Source organism: Macaca mulatta, chromosome 8, assembly GCF_049350105.2.
Source record: "Macaca mulatta isolate MMU2019108-1 chromosome 8, T2T-MMU8v2.0, whole genome shotgun sequence".
Lineage (NCBI taxonomy): Eukaryota > Metazoa > Chordata > Mammalia > Primates > Cercopithecidae > Macaca > Macaca mulatta.
This window is the reverse complement of record NC_133413.1, coordinates 106,517,055-106,534,507: the sequence shown is the minus strand read 5'-3', so window position 1 is coordinate 106,534,507 and position 17,453 is coordinate 106,517,055. Positions and strand designations below refer to the sequence as shown.

Sequence of the window (17,453 nt, the reverse complement as noted above, 5' to 3'; positions counted from 1 at the left end):
GCCTCCTGGGTTTACGCCATTCTCCTGCCTCAGCCTCCCGAGTAGCTGGGACTACAGGCGCCCGCCACCTCGCCCGGCTAGTTTTTTGTATTTTTTAGTAGAGACGGGGTTTCACCGTGTTAGCCAGGATGGTCTCGATCTCCTGACCTCCTGATCCGCCCGTCTCGGCCTCCCAAAGTGCTGGGATTACAGGCTTGAGCCACCGCGCCGGGCAACTCTGTCTCTTTTTTATAGATAATGCAGAATGGAAATAAATGGGGCAGGTCGATATTTGGCTTTGGATAAGAATACTTCCTCTCCAGATTCTTTACCATCATGGTGGAACTCCTGGTGAAGGTGAGCTTCAAGGTGGGTTTTAATTGGAAAGAGAAGGAAAATCTGAACTATGAAGAGGAGGTAATTCCTACAGGTGAGGACTGGATGGAAATCTTTCAGAGAGAGAGAGAGAGAGAGAGAGAGAGAGAGAGAGAGAAGGACAGAAGTTGCCAGTATTTGTTTGACAGCAGATCAAACAAAGACTTTGGGTCTGACAGGCTTGTGGCAAACTCCAGGAGGAAGAGTATGAATTTGATGCTAAAAGCAGTGAAAATTACTAAAGAGTATTGAGGCTGGAATGAAGGGTAAGAAGATGATGCTGGCCACATCACACCACGGTGGTAGCATTTAAAGTGTTGGATCCTACTGGATAAAAATTCAAGTAATAAAGCCGCTGTTAGGAAAGCCAGATGTGTTGATTGGTCGAAGAAAGTCCCAGTTTATACTTACTGCCCAGGCAAAACTATTAATAGCTCCCTTGTTCACTGCCCAAGTATCCTGTTTGGTTGTTAAATTACACAGTCACCCTGGCCTTAGTTTACATATGACTGAGGGTCAAAGAATAAATCACATACTTAGCAATGCACATGCAGAGGGAGAGAGATCTTGAAGAGATGGTTGTAAACAAACAAACAAAAAGTAGGATGATAGGAATAGTGAAAAGTGACCTACCTGGTTATGTCCAGTCAACAAGGACAGTGGGCAGTCAGTGTGGGGGACCATGAGGGAAAGATGTAATGTTCCGTATGATGGCAAGATCCCCAGGGACAATAGATATTTATTACATAAACAATATGGAAGAACCAATGAGTGCTTGTTAGATGAATGAAATTGTGCACAGGTGGAGGAAGTAGGACTGATGTGAAGAAAGGACATGGAGCAAAGCCTGGAAGCAACTGCTTAGGAGCAGATTTGATTTTCTAGGATAATGATAGCTAGAAAGAAGTGTGAAGGCTCTGTGGATGTTGGCTCTTAGTGGGTCACATCAAAGGAACAGAAACAACACTGGAGAGGCAATAATTTGGGGAATGGAAGAGATGTAGAGCAGATGAAGCTTCGGGTGTGGAGAGAGGGGTGGTGAAGATCTCACTTGCTGTGTGTGCCAGGCACTGTGCGAGGCTTGGAGACAGAGATGCATGGAGGCAGCTCTCAGGTTCTGGCGCTTTAAGACAATCACAAGCAAACAGTTATTCTTAGTGTTGTTTGAGGAGCACAGTCATGAAGGGGTGAATTCTGCTTCAAGGTGGGGAGAGGGAGCCTGCTTGAGAGGAGCCAAATTAGTGTCAGACTTGGAGGTGACTGGTGAGAGCCTTGAGGAAAGCATAGGGATTTCCTAGTTGTACAAGCAGGGGAAGGTGGAAGGATTGTGTGAGCACATGCAGGGAGGTGCAGCTGCAGTACAGAGCATCTCAAGGATTGTGAGGGCAGGTGAGGATGCAGGTGAGGATGCAGGATGGGCAGCCTTGCATTTCAAGCTGGAGCATAAGAATTTTGGCTTGCCAGGAACATTTCTTAAAGTAGGAGAGTCACAAACTCGCTGTGAGCACTGGCTTGAAGGATGTGGAAGGATGGGGAGTCTGGATGGAGCGAGGGAACCAGGGGAGGAGAGGAACTGCAAGAGAATTCCCAATCTGTCAGAAGCAGAGGAATAGAGAGGAAGAGATGGAGTGAGGGGACACTTGCAGGGTCTATTTGGAAGGTTTTGAGGACAATTTGGATGTGGAAGGTGAGAAAGAGAGAGGACTTAAATATTTTGACTATGGGGAAATCTTTGGGAAGGCGGTGAAAGGGGACAGCCCCAGAAACAGAACTGCAGGGATGTAAGAAATGAGTTTGGTGAAAGAAAGCAGAGACAAGTTCAGAGAACTTAAGCCTGGAGGGGAGGGTTGAGATGGAGTGATAGTTTGATGGTGGGGAGGGGACAGGGAACAGGAAGGAGAAAGGTGGAGGCGGGCATGCTGCCAAGGCTAAATGAAAGTGGTTTTGTCTTGTTTCCTAAGATGGATGGGGAAGCCTGGGTATATTTGGTTTTGATGGGGTTATAGAAACAGAAGGAAAATGCTGATGAAAAATGAGGGAGAGTCTGTGGTCACTGAGGAAAGCAAACAGTTCCAGCAGATGTTACTGTTCTGGTTTGAGGATTCTTACCAGCAGGTACTCCAAGTCTTGAAGATAATGACGGGAAGTTAAAATCCAGGTAGAAATTGGGGGATGGCTGAAAGAGGGAAATTACTGAAGAGGCAGAGAAAAGCCAGGGACAAAAATGGGACTAATGTGTGTCTGAGGTAGATACTAAGATATCAGTAGAGATATCAATAGAGGAGGGAAGAGAAGAAAAAGAATATCGGGCTCAGGTGGGATACGAATGTCACAGAGAAGATGAGAAAAGCAGAAAGCAAGTTTAGGATTGTAGTGGTTGTTTGTTGTTTTTGTCAGTCTACATTCACACACACTTTTTGAATCAAGAATGCCCTGATTTTGTTTTGGGGAAACCATCTTTATTCAGCGTTTAGCGTGTGTGCTTGGAGTTTAGCTGATGATACTGAGTCCCAGCATTGGGGTAACTTGGTCCAATTCTAATAGTGTATTTCGCCCCCTGGGCACAGTGATTTGTACATGAGTATGCACCAAGTTCAAGTCAGAGCTAGGAAGGCTCAACTCTGGGATTTTTAATGAAGCTATTGAGGGAGAAGATTCTTTCATCTAGGACTTGTATGTAGAAGACTATAAACTGGAGATGCCCCAGACATTTTACAACCTCGAGGGGAGAGTCTGTCAGAGAATGCAGACAACATAGTAGAATGCATAATTAATAGATGGAGAGAGAAACTGGGTCTTCATGAAGTCATCTGAACCCTATGCCTGAGGCCAGTCCTAGCCCTGCCATTTTCAGTTGTATGAGCACTAGTTTTCTTTTGATTAAGTCATTTGGATTGGGTTTTCTTAGTTGCCATAGGAAGAGTTACAACTGATGAAAAGATGTAGGGGGAATGTTATGTGAGCACAAAAAAATGAGTGAAGAAGGGAGGTATCTGAGGGTAAGAACAGAAAGGAGGCAGAAGCAAAGAGGCCATTGAGATAAGGTTGATAGGAAATGAAAGGAAAGGATTAACTGATTGGGGCTAGCCAGGCTTTTAACATCCATGAAGTACCCTTGGACTGTAGTAGATTTCATTGATAAACACTAACCTAGGAATTAAATCCACCCTGGGGGTTCAGTATTGTTTCTTATGTACTCAAAGAGAACAACATGTAGTAATGATAGTCACACTCTGTAATACCGGTGGATGCCCATTCATTCATTCATTCATTGTTTAATTTATTTGCTCAGTAAAAGTGTATTAGCATCTGCCAAGCAACATGTTAAGAATCAGAGGTAGAAAAGACACCATATTCTCCCTAAAGGTGCTTTATTGAGAGAGAGCAGCAGTCAGATATAATTAGAATGCTGGGTGGTCGGTAGACTGGGGATAAGTCTGTGAGTCTGAGCTCAGAGGGAACCTCAGGGAGGTGACTGCATAGCTAGCATAAATTAGTAAGAGTTGTGCAGCTAATGGATATCTGAAACAACCCCTGGTTTGGGTATTGGCAGTCTAGATGAGCTGTGTTCTCTCTCAGAGTCTTGGTCCCACATTGGAAAAGAGGAACCAGATGAAGGTGTTTCTGTTTTCCTGTTTCGTTTCTCTTAATATGAACGGACACTTGCTTATTAAGTGCGGTACCCTCTGGTTATTGTAGGATGCTGTTCATTTAGGCAGTCAGACATGGATTTTGAAAGTCCTCTTGCCTTTTACAAACTGGTTGCATTAAGTACAATAAGTACAGTTTTCTTTATTAATATGCTGACTGTCTTGTGTACCTAGGCTGAACAGGTCTACCTTGTTTGCCTCTCAGAGCAATGTGTATAAGCAGCTGCAAAACATATTTGATGCAATGAAAAAGCAATTTTTGTCTGTAAAATAAACACCAACTTTTCTCTTCTGTAAGCCTGTCCAGATGATCAAAAGCCAGATAAAGCCTTAAAATAAATTCCCTTTTCCCATGTGCAATGTAAAAAACTCCTTTATTCCTAACACACCCTCCCCTTTCATTAATGGAAGCGCAGCTCTTATCTTGATGTATGTGTAGCTGGTGCTTCTTCAGTTCTGACAACAAGAAAAGTGAGCAACAGAAAATAATGGAGCCCTGAAAAATTGCTGTCTTATACCCTGAAATGTCTCCTTCTTTCAGGCCAAATCCACCCACGTACCATGTTTGAGAAATGATGAGCACAAGAGGTATCTGTTAAGTTGACAGCCTGCAAAGCTTTTTCTTTTAAATAGCCAATGATTGTTGAATCGTTGGCCAGTCTTGAACACTCTTAGGCGCAGTGATAGTTAATAGAATGGAGAAGGCATCATCTTTTGGCCTTCAAAAGCTTCTGAACTAAAATGGGTACAAGAAATTAGAAGGAAAATAATTGAAGAACCAGAGCTGCAGCAATCACAGAATCCCTGAACTCCGATACAATGGCTGTAGCTTCCTGGGCCATGTCCCATTCTTAAAGTGTGCAATAAGCAAAAAACATGTACTATTCTCTTGTTCTTCACATACCTTGAGGGATAAACATAACAGCAAATTCTCCATCTCAGGAAAATCTTTCATATCCAAACTGTGTAGGGTGGCAATCAAGTGTATACTAAGTTCTGGTTGATGCTCAATGATGAGCAAAGCATTAAGCCTGCCAGCACTTAAAATAGAATGGTGCTCTGTAGACAGACCAGATCTTCAGGTGTTTCAATTACGCTACAGGTAGTTGATTGATTTCTTTTGCCATCTAGGATGATTCTATATCAAGGACTATGAAATATGTTTGCTCACATCATTTTGGCCAGATCTTCAGGCCAGACAAACTTTGTCTTTAGTCAGTCTGGAGCAGGCTATGGCCACACAAGGGAGGAAGCAGAACTGAGAGACTCCATCATGATATTGTATCTAAGGTATCTAAAGCCATTATAGGCTTCAAGGCTTCCTATGGATTCAATGGCTATATGGGGGCATGGGCTCGGGCATGGGCTCCGGCATGGGCACCCTTCCCATTTGCAACGTCTGTATCCAGGACCCTGATCACCTCATAACATCTAGCACGAGCCCTTCAACCAAAGTTTAGGCACCATGGCCAAATACCATGCCATATTCTCTGTCCACTGGTTGGTGGATACCATAAATAATGAGGTGCGCTAATTTGCTTCTGAAACTTCAAGCTGACCCTCTGACATTGACAGTGACCTGAGCCACCCCATCTTGATCTACCTGTCTCCACTTTCCTGGCCAGTTCAATACAAACTTCCACAAACTGGTGGTCTGCCTGGCCCCCATTCCTTATGTTACTTCTTTATGCCAGGTTTTGCCTCACTCACTAGCTTGGAAAACTACTAGTACTCTCCTCTGACTGCAGCAAAGCTCACCCAGCAAATTCTCAATGCCAAAACAAGATGGCAGCATGTGATCCATGTCATGCTGATGTTATCATCATCAATTCTGAGGACAGAAGTCTATGAAGGAAGTGTATAAGGACATGCTCAACTAAGAAGCAACAGCAGCAGCTGCTACAAGGAATGGGTCCCCAACAATATCAAGACAGTTATCTACAACATTCCAACCCACGGGCTCAAGGTGGACATTAGCAAAAAACCACCATCCAAAAGCTCTTCAAGGGAATCTCCTAGTCTAAGCAGTTCAATGCTATATCCTGTCTGAACGCTTTCTACATTAAAACACAGGGAAAAGAATGAGTGAAATGCAGTTCCTGGAGAATGAGAGCAACAAGAACACCTTTGTTTGGGGAAAAAAAAAATCTGTGGCATCAGAATGCCCCAAGGAAGAAGAGAAGGAATTATCCTTCATCCCTCCCTCCCTCCCTCCCTCTCTCTTCCCTCCCTCCCTCCCTCTCTCTTCCCTCCCTCCCTCCCTCCCTCCCTCCCTCCCTCCCTCCCTCCCTCCCTCCCTCCCTTCCTTCCTTCCTTCCTTCCTTCCTTCCTTCCTTCCTTCCTTCCTTCCTTCCTTCCTTCCTTCCTTCCTTTGAGATGGAGTCTTGCTGTGTCTCCCAGACTGGAGTGCAGTGGCGCGATCTCTGCTCACTGCAAGCTCTGCCTCCCGGGTTCACGCCATTCTCCTGCCTCAGCCTCCCGAGTAGCTGGGACTACAGGCGCCCGCCACCACGCCCGGCTAATTTTTTGTATTTTTAGTAGAGACAGGGTTTCACCGTGTTAGCCAGGATGGTCTCCATCTCCTGACCTCATGATCCACCCGCCTCGACCTCCCAAAGTGCTGGGATTACAGGCGTGAGCCACCACGCCCGGCCTAATTTGCCTTTCATTGACCATCTCCAGGTGTTTCCCTGGTTTCCATATGGCTACTTCGCTTTCTCCCCCACCTTAGGTTCAGGTGAGATGTTGATGGTATTGCTCAATTCTCCTCTCAGTTCTGCTCTGAGCCTTCATTTTCCTTTAGAGGAGACTGTCCCACTCTCTTAAGGTGGCCCACATACTTTACCTTCTTTTTGGGGGCAGACAGGAAGTGGGGAGACAGAACTGCCTTGATCTCTAAGCCTCTAAGGAGGACCCCTCTCCTCTTCTTTCTTTGCTCATTACATACCTAAAATATGGAAAGAAATGTATTACCAGCTAAAAACAGAATACATTTTTTTTTTCCCTAGAAGATGGAGGAATCAAAAGATGCTCGACCATCACTCCTTTGCAATTTCTCTTCTTTGTTTTTTTCCTAGGCTGGGACATTTTTTCTGCCTTAGTTTTCCTGTTCTGCCACTCAGATTTCAGTTTTGTGTGAGATTTACTGCTCTTTGGAAAGATGATGTTGTTCTATGTTCAAAAACAAACAGAAAATGAAAAAAAAAAAAAACCTATGCTAAAGCATGACTCAACTCTTGCTTTCATTCAATCAACCTTCATAAAGCATCTAGTACATGCCAAGCATTGATTTGGGGAGGGTACACACTCTGTCCTGCCTGCAGCATCTGGTCTTGCTGCCCTTTAGGTGGGAGTTGAGCCAGGTAGCAGCTAATGAATGGCAGACCACCCTCTGGAGGGCAGGGATTAAGTCTGGATGGAGGTGCTAAGGTGGCCAACCATTACTGCAAGGATAGAAAGTGTGTTGGAATCGCTTTCTGTGATCTTGTAACTCTTTAAAGCCCTCTAGGAATATTGAAATTCCCAGTTTAAGGAAAATTGCCTTCACACAGTGGGATATAGCCACAAAAATCCATTTATATAAAATGTTTGCTGTTTATTCTAAAGAAGTAGATCGAAACCAGGCAAAAACTCCCTTCTTTCTTTCCCCTCCCTTTTCAGGGACACTTGGCAGGAGGCATTTTTGATTGTCTTGGTTGGGGGGACGGTGATGGTGGCATCTAGTAGATAGAGGTCAGGAACGCTGCCAAACATCCTTCAATCCACAGACAGCCTCCCATAACCAAGAATTATCAGGCCCAAAGTGTCAACTGTGCTGCGGTTGGAAACCCCGTTCTAAAGGAAGAGATTTCTGACCCTTCCCTAATCGTGCAATGATAGTAATAATGCACATTTGACAAGCGCTTACTGTGTGTCAGATGCTGTTCTTAGGGTTTTACTTGCAATACTTCACTGATTTCTCATGATCAATGACAAAGGGAAGTCTTATCATCATCCCCATTTTCCAGATGAGGAAAATGAGTCCTGGAGAGATTAAGTGTTTTGCTGCAAGTCCCGAGGCTAGAAAGCAACTGGGTTGGGATCTGAATCTCAGCAGCCTGTGGCCAAGTTCATTTACACTTAACCTTATTTATAGGTTGCCTCTGGACAACAAAGCTTGCTAAAGTTCATTGTTCTCAGTTGGAAGTGTACTTTTTTTTTTTCTTGGGTGAACATAGCAACCTAGAAGAGGGAGTAAAGGAGAAGGGACAATCTCAACAATTTGTCTTTGTAATGAGAATAATCAAAGTCCTCTTTTCTCTATGGCTGCACTGGAGTGGGTGGATCCTGGTGAACATGAAGGAAGAGATGCACCTGACCAGACAGGACCCGTGTTAATGACAGGGCACACTGTGTCAGGCAAGCCACTCCTCTGAAGCCACACACACCCTGCTCGCTGATCTCCCTGCAGTGGAAGGCTAAGTCTGCAGCATCAGCCAGCCCCGGAACCCTTTGAAATACCATGTCAGAAACTTCTTGGCAAAGCCTAACAATAGAAACCATAAGCAGATTCTAAATAACCATTATCATTAATCGGGGTTGACATGTAACTGGCCCCTCCTAAGTACTGCTCAATCATTGCCCCCCTTTATTCCTTTCTCCAAGATTCCCACAGGCCTCCTTAGAGTAAAGGGTACCTGAGCCATGCCCGGGTGTGTGGTCCTCAGCGGAACAATGGAAGCAAAGTAATCCCTGACAGAGCCGGGCTGGGACCTTCGACATAAAGCAGATATGGGGGCAAATGTGAGAAAGGGCCATGGGGAGCAGCTCAGACAGGGAAGAGGACTGGGAGAGCAGCCAGGTATTAAGGGGCCGGGTGGAGGCAAGGAGAGCCAGCAATACAGTGGGTGAAATGGAATGAGCACGGTTTGTGTTCAGAGTTGGCATTTGTCACTTTAATGGATTCCAAAGAAGGAGGCAGGCATGCTTTCCAACTAGCCTGGGAAATCAGCTACATATGGGAGAAGAGTTTTTAAAAAGCCCTTCATTCAGGAAACCTATCTGTAAGCTATTTGTTTTAGAGCATTTTTAAAATAACTATTAATTATGCTTCAGATTTTTTTCACTTTCGCACCCCACATGGGTTTTAGGAACTGCAAAAATCCCAGACCATATATTTAATCTGTCCATTCACACATTCAGTTATTTGGCAAATATTTATTGAGATCCCACTATATGCCAAGCACTGTTCATAGCATTGGGGATGCAGCCATGGACAAAATACATATGGCCTGGCCCTCACAGAGACTGCATCATAGAGGCGAGACAGACAACAAAACAGAAAGCGTAATAAATAAGTAAATGACTTCTTCTCATCAAAGGACACAATCAACAGAATGGAAAGGCAACCTAGGGAATCAGGGAAGATATCTGCAAATTATATATCTGATAGGGGTTAATATCCAGAATACATAGAGAACTCCTACAACTCAACAACAACAACAATAAAAACTTGATTTGAAAATAGGAAAAGGCTTTGAATAGACATTTCCCCAAAGAAGACATACAATTGGCCAATAAATACATGAAAAGATGCTCAACAGCACTAATTGTTAGGGAAATGCAAATAAAAGCCACCATGAGATATCACCTCACATCCATTAAGATGTCTACTATGTTAAAAAACCAAAACTCCAGAAAATAACAAGTGTTGGTGAGGAGGTGGAGAAATTGAAACCCTTCTGCAATATTGACGGGAATGTAAAATGGTGCGGCCACAATGGAAAACAGCATGGTAGTTTCTCAAAAAACAAAAATAAAATTACCATATGATCCAGCAATACCACTTCTGAGTATATACCCGAGAGAACTGAAAGGAGGATCTTGAAGAGAGATTTGTACACCCATGTTCATGGCAGCATTATTCACAACACCCAAAAGGTAGAAGCAACTCAAGTGTCCATCGAAGAATGAGTAGATAAGCAAAATGTGATATATATATACAATGAAATTTTCTTCAACCTTAAAGAGAATTCTGATACATGCTACAACATGATGACCCTTGAGGACATTTATGCTGAGTGAAAGAAGACAGCCACAAAAAGATAATTCGACTTTTGTGAGGTATCTAGAGTAGTCAAATGCTTAGACACAGAATGTAAACTGGTGGTTGTCCCTGCCTGTAGTACCAGCTACTCCAAAGACTGAGGCAGGAGAAGCACTTCAACCCAGGAGGTGCAGGTTGCAGTGAGCTGAGACCGCGCCACTGCACTCCTGCCTGGGGGAGAGAGCGAGACTCCATCTCAAAAAAAGAAAAGAAAATGTGTGTCAGCAGATGGGGCAGAGGGAGAGGGGAGTGGCTGTTTCATGAGTAAAATGTCAGGTTTGAAAGATAAAAAGAGTTCTGGAGATTGGTTGTACAACAATGTGAATATACTTAACAGTAGTGAACTATACACTTAGAAATTGTTATGATGATAAATTTTATCATGTTTTATGTAATATATTCCAATTGAAACTTAAAAAATAAGTAAATAAAGAGTAGTTTGTTAGAAGGTGATGAGTGCCCTGGAGACAAAGTGTAGCTGCGGGGCAGGGAGTGGCTGTGCAGGGTAAGCCTCATTGAGAGAGTGACATTTGAATGAAGACTTGACATTGATGAAGGATTGAGCCATGTAGATATGGAGTAAGAGCTTTCTAGGAAGAGGGCAAAACTAGGGTAAAGGTCTTAAGGTGACTTGGCGTGTTTGAGGGACAGGAGGCCAGGGAGGATCCAGCCAGGTGAGCCAGGGTTAGAGAAGCAGCAGGTCGTGTTAGGCCTTGGATGCCACTGTAAGGATCTGGCTTTTAAACTGAGTGAGGGCCAAGCCACTCACTCAGGAGGACTTTGAGTAGAAAAGAGCAATATTTTAACTGACTTGTTTCCTTGGGATCACTCCACTTGCTGTGCTGAGAAAGGACTGTAGGGGGCAAGAAAGGAAGTTGGAAGACCAGTGGAGGAGGCTGCTGCTTCAATCCAAATGAAAGAATTATGATCACTTGGACCCAGGTGAGAAGAGTGGAAGTCTTGAGAATTGGACAGATTCTGGATAAAATTAGAAAAGAAAGTCGATTGAATTTCTTGGCGAATTGGAAGTGTGAAAGAAAAAAGCAAGAATGACCCTAAGACTTTTGTCACGAGCAATGGAAATAATGGAGTTTCTGTTAACCGAAATGTGCAGAGCAGAAAGTCCAGAGGTTTTGAGGAGAAGAGCAGGTGTTTGATTTAGGCATATTAAGTTAGAGATGATAATCACGTATTCAAGAGGGACTTCGGTGGATATATGGGTCTAGAATTCATGGGGGAGGTTGGGGAATTATTAGTATACGTAAGTCAGTTGGGAAAGTATAGATTAAAAGCCATGGATCTGAAGACGGTCACCTTCAAATTGAGTAGAGAGAGAGGGGAGGGAGCCCTAAAATGCACCTAGGATGAACCAATATTAATAGGTCCAGAGAAAAGGAGGCATAAGAACAGGAGACTGAGACACACAGTGGCAGGTACCATTCAGAGTCCAATGTGACTACAGAGAACCTCCAAGATGGAGCAGGAGAGGCTGCCTTTTCAAGATAAGGAAAAACTGAGTCCTAGAAGGAAGAAGGTATTTACTCAAGTCACATAGCTAGTCAATGGCAAACTGAAAGTAAGTACTCCTCATAGGAACGTGCCTATTCAGCAAGCAGAAACACAATACCTAATTTTAATGGAGGTGGGGACCAAACCTTCAGTAAAGTACAAAAATTCTTTCTTTGAAGTTCATCTAGACTAGCATGTAATTAGACAGTATGTTATAAATGCTATAAAACTGACAATACAATAAGCAAAGCCAAGGAAAGAAAAGTTAACTGTGCATCCTGGTGACATCATGAGCTTGAACAGTTAATAGGCTAGCAGTGCTAGCGCAATTATAAACTTAACTTTCAAATCTGCTTCTTCATAGAAATTCTCTGTTCAGCCCTATTCAAAGCTTGTCATTTTCTCAAAATTCTTTTTTAATGACCAGACCTATCATAATGCCTAGAAGTGTTTTGAATACTCATGTTGAAGAAATTATCAAAGCCCACCAGACATAATAAAGAGTGTTGTGCAACTCGGTGTTATTTGTAAAATGAAGCCCTAAGAGATGCAAATTGTGTATTTTGAGACACAAGTTTTTGTTACATTGTCATTTCAATGGCATTCTTAGTGCATGGCATGTTTTACCCTAACCTAGTCTATTTTCAGAAATATTTACACATTGATATTGTGAATATTTTCAATAACATCCCAATTGTATTTTTTCCATGTACTTTTATTTTGTTTCCTTTTATTTCCTAAAGCTGCTCCATATCTCGCCTCTCATAGTTTCAGGCTTTCAGAAAAACTTGGGAGAGGGAAGATATAAAAAGTAAAATCACCCATAAAATCATTATCCAGAAACAATAGCCATTACTAACATTTTAGCAAGTTTACTTGTACTGAATTTTTCCCTCTATTAAAAACACCTTTTTAATTATTAATAATTTTACAAGTATAGTATCTTAGGTTACTAATACTTCCCAAACAGCTGGACTATTCTGGACTCTTTGCTTCTGGAGAAATAAGTGACTGAACAGAGAGCAGAGAAAACAAAACTCATTCCTTGGCTTTGGGGTTTGAAAGGCAATGTGTTTAAGCATATAAAGATTATAGATCAGCATTGCGAGGACGGGATTTCAGAAGTATAGGAGCTTGCTCTTACTCCCCCACTCCCCAATACACACACACACACACACACACACACACACACACACACACACACCCCCTGGGCTGGGAAGAAGAAAAAGGTGACCCAGGGGAAATTTGGAAGGTTCCAGAGGAAGACATTAGGCTCTATCCTTCAGGTTAATCACCAGGAAAATGGCAACAACTGAAGACAGAATATCAGATTTGAGAGCAAAGGAATCTGTTCTCATCTTCCAGGTGGGAAGTGGTAAAATCATAGAGAAAAAATGGCCTTGTGTGTGTTCAGACAAGGAAGCCTAAACCAGTCTCACAGAGGGTCCTATACTGTGGTTTAGAAGCAACGAGATGATCCAAGATGGAAAGTTGATCTTGGCTGGAAATGAGGGCCATGGCAGATTGGAGGGTATAGACTTTTCCACAGAAGTCCAAGTGCCCTGCTGATACTGAGGTGCAGCGAGGAGAAAGGAAAAACCCTGGATTCTGAAGTAAAGTTTCTAGCACTCCAAGGAACATATCTCAAAAGGGAAATTAACTTGTTACAGAATTTTTTTTTTTTAACCCTTGGGTTTGTGAACTGAACTCTTATAGATATATTTTATATGCTGATTTTTTTTGCTACCTTCAAGATTTCTTAATGAAAATCACTTTTAATACTGGCTTAACATGTCATTGATTGGATGCCATAATTTTCCTAACCAATCCCTTATTTTTTAACAGTTTTATTATTTCTAATTTTTTGCCGTTATAATTAATGCTATATATTTTACAGCACGAGCATCCAGGACGAGTGTTTTAAAAAATTCCTGAAGTGGAGCTATTGGTTAAAAGGCCAGAACAACTTTCTTTCCCATGATACATTATTACCAAATTACTTTCCAAAAGCTTTGTAGAAATGTAATCATGAGTCATCTATAGGAGTTTATTGTTAGACTTAAATATTATATCAGCATCAAATGACTTTACCATTTTATAGTTGAAGAAGAGATTTCACTGGTCTATAAATAATATATATTTCTTTTTTCTATGGTTAGAAGGACAAAATATATTCATTTTAGAAAATTTTAAGTGTACAGGAAAGTGTGAAAATCACCAATAATCCCATTACTTGAAGATAGCTACTGTTTACATGCTAATGTACTTTTCCCAGTCTTTCTTTCTCTGAGTATGCATATCTACTCACACACACAATCACATGCACCTATATTTTGCTTCTTACAAAATTGGAGTCATATCATATATATCATTATGCACATTTTTGATTTATCAATGATATGAAAGTTTTCCAATATCATAAAATATTCTCCTAAAACATTCATTTGCACAATTATTAATGTTTGAAACCTGCCTTAGACACAAAACACTCACTCAGTAATAGCTTGCTGTTGCTGTGATGTAATGGGGATATTAAAACCATTAAGTGGCAGTTGAGGCGGGAGAACTGCTTGAGGCCAGGAGTTTGAGACAAGCCTGGGCAACATAGCAAGACCCCATCTCTACAAAAAGAAACCAACAGTGGGAGGATGGGCTGGAGCATTAAAACATGACTTGAAATAACTCTATATAATGTATTATAATGTTTTGTTATATACCACAATTTTTTAAATCATCTCCCCAGTTATTGGAGATTTAGATTATTTCCTATTTTTCACCATTATAATAATTCCAAGAGGATCATCCCTGTGTGCATCTTTGTGCACATAGCTAGCTCCAATTATTTTCTTCAGATAAATAGTTAAATGTCAAGATGTTTGAGTAAAAAAATTATGCTTGTGTTAAGTCTTCTTGTTGTTACCAAATTGCCTTATAGGAAGTTTATACCATTTTCGACACTCATTAGTAGTACTTGTATGAGAATATTTGTTTATTTGCAGCTATGCCAGAACTGGGCATTATAATATTTAAATATTTCTGCCATTTCATTAGCAAAAAACAACATCTTGTGGTTTAAAAAGTTTTGGTTAATAGTGAGATTGACCAATTCCCTAAGTATGCTAATTAGTATATCTCACCATTTGTAAATATTATTTTTATTGTCTTCTTCAGGTGAATTCCATGACATTGAGAGCAAGTATACTGAGTATTATTTAATAAACACTTGTTGATTACTTTGAGATGCATATGAATGCCAGTTATTTCAGTTTGACTACTTCTATTCTGAGGTTCTCTGGGGGGATCCATTAAAATAATAATGGTGTTCTTCAGTTTTCTTTTTTTAGTGTTTCAAAAAGCTTAGTAAAAATTTGTACACATATACAATAAGATTGGACACTTTACTAAAATGTCTTTTTTTTTGCATTGGCTCGGAATTTTACATCATTGTTACACTGTACTGATTGAAATTTCAGATTAGTGGTTTGAAATGATAGATTGGTGAAAAAAAGTGTTTCAAAATACTGCTTTGCTTGGTGGTTGCCAGGGAATAATACAAATCCCTGTTATTGAAAAGGGTGAGAACCATTAGATTATGATGTATCTGAGTGTTGAGTTTAGGTATTTCCTTTTTTTCCCCTTTCATCATAATTATTCTCACTTATGGATTTTTTGATTGGCTGATTTAAGTATTATATTTTGTTGTGGTGGTTTATATACTTTTATTCTTCCATACAAATAATTTGTGTTCATTAAAAAACAATCAAGCAGCACAGAGAGCCCAGAGAAGAAATGCTGGGGGTGCAGATGGGGGTATTAACAGAGACCAGGCAAATTAAGGCCAAGCAGATTTCCCAAACAATTTCGATTAAATATGAATACCACTTGTGTTTCATGAGTAGTTGCTTACCTCTACTTCTCTTGGACTGGGTTTGGTAATACACACACAAAAATGCACATACACAAACATCTATTTCACATAGATGTTGGCACATGATTCTGGCCTTCAAAATGTATGATGAGCCTGGGTGTGGTGGCTCACACCTGTAATCCCAGTACTTCGTGAGGCTGAGACAGGAGGATCACTTGAACCCAGGAGTTTGAAACCAGCCTGGGCAACACAGGAAGACCCTACCTATAGAAAAAATAAACAACTTAGCTGGATGTGGTGGCATGCACCTGTGGTCTCAGCTACTTGGGAGGCTGAGGTGAGCGGATTATTGAGCCTGGGAGGTTGAGGCTGCAGTGAGCCATGATTGCACCACTGCACTCTAGCCTGGGTGCAGGGAAAGACTCTGTTTCAAAAAAAAAAAAAGGTATGACAATTTGCAGCGTACAGTAAGCCCTAAATGTCACCAATAGGTTCTTGGAAACCTTGATTTTAAGCGAAATAACTTACTGCATGATGTAGGAGCTTAAAGTTGTAATTTCCAAGAACCTATTGACAACATTGAGGACTTACTTAGTTTAGTGGAAAGAGCATTGATTTGAAGTTGGAAAATAAGGGGTTTGAGTTTGATTCCATTATTTAGCAGTCATGAGGCTTTGGGTAAACTAATGAGTATCACTGTCCTTCGCTTACCTTTATTTTAGGGGTTTATTGTGAGTGTGAATGGGAAAGAATTGAAAAATGTCGTGTCTGACATCTTTGGCCCATGTATTATATCTCCACTGGACTTTAGTATTCTATTCAATCACACCAAATCCAATGAATTAGTTGAGACCTGGAGCCCAAAGCATCATTTCTGGTTTGGAGCCTCAGAACCTCTGTCTCCCGATCTAGCAACTGTAACAAAGTGCTTGTGAGTTGTAAGACTACTAGTATAGGGTGACTCTAGATATCAATCTTTTACTTTTTCAAGAACTGGACCAGAATCACATTTTTATCTTATCAGGTTATCTATGCTCAGTGATGAGTTGGCTGTCCACTGGCTTTCTTCAATTGACCCTACCTATAGGCAATTGCTAACTACCCAATTCTTGGGAATAATTGTTCTTCCTCTCACTTTTATATAGGGGTGGCCTGTTAAAAAAGCTCTCCCATTAAGTGGAACAGCTTCTAACTAGGCTGCCTTATATTCAGCAAAGCAATTATGACCAAACTTCCCTGGGATTTGCCTTGCAGTGTGTGGGCACTTTCGGCTGTGAGGCTTCACCGTGTAATGTGTTCTGTCGGACCCAACTTGACACAACTTGCATGGTGCATTTACTTTCTTCATTCAAAGAGATTCTCTCTTTTAAGGCACTGGCTACTGAAAAATATGCAAGTGACCTGAGGGAAGAGACTGAGGGCCCCATCTTTCTTCAAAAATATCTCAGGTTAACCCCGAGACGGTTAACCCATCATGTTTATTTGTGGTGTTTTAGCAGCAAGATATTGATTTTATAAGTATGTCATTATTGGGTTTTATTTTTAAGCTACCTATAAAATACCTGATTCATGTGGATATTTAACAGCAACATTGAATTGTTTTTTGGTATTTATTTTTAATTATTTAGAAATATTTAGAAAATGTTATGATTTTACCTCCCAATCTCTCAATAGATGAGTCAAAAGGACTCTCTGTAGCCAATTTCCTTAGTACCCTTGAGAAAATCAGATTGGCTATGCTTTACTTTAGTTTCCTGGATGGAAAAACAAATGTTTGGGACTTGAGAATTTCCTGAAACCTTTAGAGAGAAGGGGCCTTTGAGAACATTCAGAGGAGGAGGGGTGAAGGGCAGGGGAGAGGAAGTGATAAAAGTCATTTTGCTACCTGAGGCTTGGGATATGTTCGCTAAATAAATTTCTTCTCTCCTTGGTTGTTGAAATATTTTGTCTCAATGAGAAAATTGTGGTTTCCTTTCTTGCTCAGGGG

General features: G+C 41.3%; 1 pseudogene; it reads left to right on the top strand.

Moving 5' to 3' along the window:
* Positions 1-315: 315 nt before the first annotated feature.
* Positions 316-17,453, top strand: part of LOC100424532 (glyceraldehyde-3-phosphate dehydrogenase pseudogene) — a 50,611-nt pseudogene continuing 33,473 nt past the window's right edge.